The sequence below is a fragment of the Notolabrus celidotus genome, chromosome 11, assembly GCF_009762535.1.
Source record: "Notolabrus celidotus isolate fNotCel1 chromosome 11, fNotCel1.pri, whole genome shotgun sequence".
NCBI lineage: Eukaryota > Metazoa > Chordata > Actinopteri > Labriformes > Labridae > Notolabrus > Notolabrus celidotus.
In genome coordinates this window covers 6,311,983-6,314,640 of record NC_048282.1, presented here as the reverse complement: position 1 = coordinate 6,314,640, position 2,658 = coordinate 6,311,983, and positions in this window count along the sequence as shown.

Below are 2,658 nucleotides of genomic sequence, written 5' to 3'. Positions count from 1 at the left end.
TGAGCGCCACTCTCCGCTGCTCATTCACAAACCGCCCCACGTCACAGACTCCGCCTGCAGGAATGTGTGTGTGTGTGTGTGTGTGTGTGTGTGTGTGTGTGTGTGTGTGTGGGTGCATGTGTTTCTGAGTGGGTGTGGATTTGTTGAGCTTCAGCGTACAGGGGTGGAAGGCCGAGGGTGGCACATGAGAAACTTTTGCAACCTTCAGGGACTGTAGGAAATCTTAGAGCTACACATGAGCAGGCCGTAAAAGCTCCAAGTTCCAGGAAGCACTGATGCACGTCTATTGAGCAATTCGTTAAAATAAGAAAACAATAACAGTCAACTGTGTGTCTCAGATTAGTCAAGGTGAACCTGTTCCAACATGTTGCTATCCACTTAATAGACTGAGACAAAGTGAAACAACAGCTGCAGGACTGAGATCATTAAGACATGATGGTGCTGTGTGAATCATTAACTGGGTTAGTCTTAATAGGGCTGCCATTATCTTGTCCTTTGTTCCTTATTGTATGATAGAAACTGCAAGTTGTTATGTGGATTTACTAAGGTAAACTATGAAAATCATTAATGTGCTGAGATACTTAATAAGGCAGCAAAATGGGGAAAAACCAGGATTTGAAGGATGCAAAAGTTCTTGTAACTCTTTATTTTCTTGGTTAATGTTCCTGACTGAGTTACCTTTAAAGCTTTAATATACTAATTTGTCATGATGCATGAATATTGATAAAAGCACGTGTGTTAACCTGTTAATGAAACCCTACTGAACTTAGATTGTCCAGAAAAAGCTGCAAAATGTTTAAATTTCTGTTGGTTGAAAAACAAAACTGGTTCCGGAAACTACCAACGGTCATTTTCCTTGTTAGAGGCCACTGCTCATGTTAAAGTGAACTATCTGTGCAGGCTACCAGTGATATCCTTTGCATGACAATGAAGAACATTTTCTTTTGTTAGTACTTTAATTTTTAACTACAGGCATGTGCCTGCATCTTATTGTTGAGTCTGTTAAGGATTAGGTTCAGGAGATTAAAATCTTCCCTTTTGTGTTACAAAGTTAAGTTAGATGCTGTTTATGTAAATGCACTCAATAGAAAACAGTAAACTATTGTTGTTTTTAATACGTTTCTTTGCAAGAAAACAATGTTTTGGGGAGCTTCAGACTTCAGAGTGTGAGTTTATTCACACTTGCTCATCTGTTTTCAAATGTGCCTTTCAAGTCAAGTCAATCTTTATTTATAAAGCACATTTTAAAACAACCACAGTTGACCAAAGTGCTGTACAAGCTTAAGAACACAATCAACAAAAACAAATATTAGTTAAAAAAAAGAATAGATATTAAAACACAACAGATAACACAAGAACAAGCCACAATAAATAAAAGCAAAATAAAATGTTGGATGTCTCGCCCAACAGGTATTAAAAGCCAATGCAAAGAAGTGCATTTTAAGTAAAGATTTAAAACTCTCAATGGTCTGAGCATGTCTTATATCAGGAGGCAGACTGTTCCACAGTGCGGGAGCAGCCACCGCAAAGGCTCGGTCCCCTCTTGTTTTCAGCCTCAATCTTGGGACATCTAAAACCACCTGGTGTGTTGACCTGAGTGCTCTGGCTGAGTGTGCAGGTGCAAACACTCACTCAGATATGGTGGTGCCAACCATTTCGCCTTTTACCTCTTGTTGTTTTTTCCTCAGTGTTCTGTTGAAGAACGTCTTCATACACAGGTGTGTGGTGTTCTCAAGCAGTGTTTCATTGTAAAGTTATTCACACCACTTTCAGGCCTGGTATGCATACTTTTTCAGTTTTTGTTGCGAATCTGTGCGCACATGTATCACTTTCACAACATTATTAATGTTATTACTTTTCTGTTTTTAATGTAGCCCCTATCATTTAAAGACAGCCTTACAGAATTATACACAGGGATCCAGTGGTGGACAAAGAACACATCTTCATTACTAAAGTCAAAGTATAGATCTTCCTAGTCAAACATTACTCCAATACAAGTGAAAATTGTTCCTTTAAATAATGACTTGAGTTAAAGTCCTGGAGTACTTGCTTTTAAAAATACTGAAGTATTCAAAGTACTTTTTAAAATATCTCTAAACGTATTTTCACAAAGCATGAGGTCAGTCAAGAATACATGGGTGAACATTCTGCTCCGTTCTGTTTATCTAGAAAACACGATTTCATATCTAAAAAGTCTACCATGAAATATAAACTACTCAAGTCAATTTACTTTGTTACTGTCCACCACTGCAGGGATCTAAAATCAATGTTAAAGTAGATATACACAGTGAATACAGAAGTTATCCATTATAATTATACCATTCATTTTATGTAAACACATACGGCGTGCCACCTTGCATAAGTCAATGCCCCAGTTGGGCCACCCAAGTCAATGTCTGGACACACCCTTGGCTGTAGCCTCATTTGACAGAGTTTTAAAGTTTCAGTGGATCATCTTGGCCCAGCTGTTGCTCAAAGTGCTGTTAAGGATAGACAATTACACCCTGGACTTCAATGGGTTAATATGAATCTGTTAAAAAAACAAGTAAGTTGTCATATAAATGTTTTACTGAAGTTAAAATGTAGAATATCTGCCTCTGGAAAGAAGTAGCATAGGACAAAAATAGTAATACCCAAGTACAGTACCTTAAAATGTTG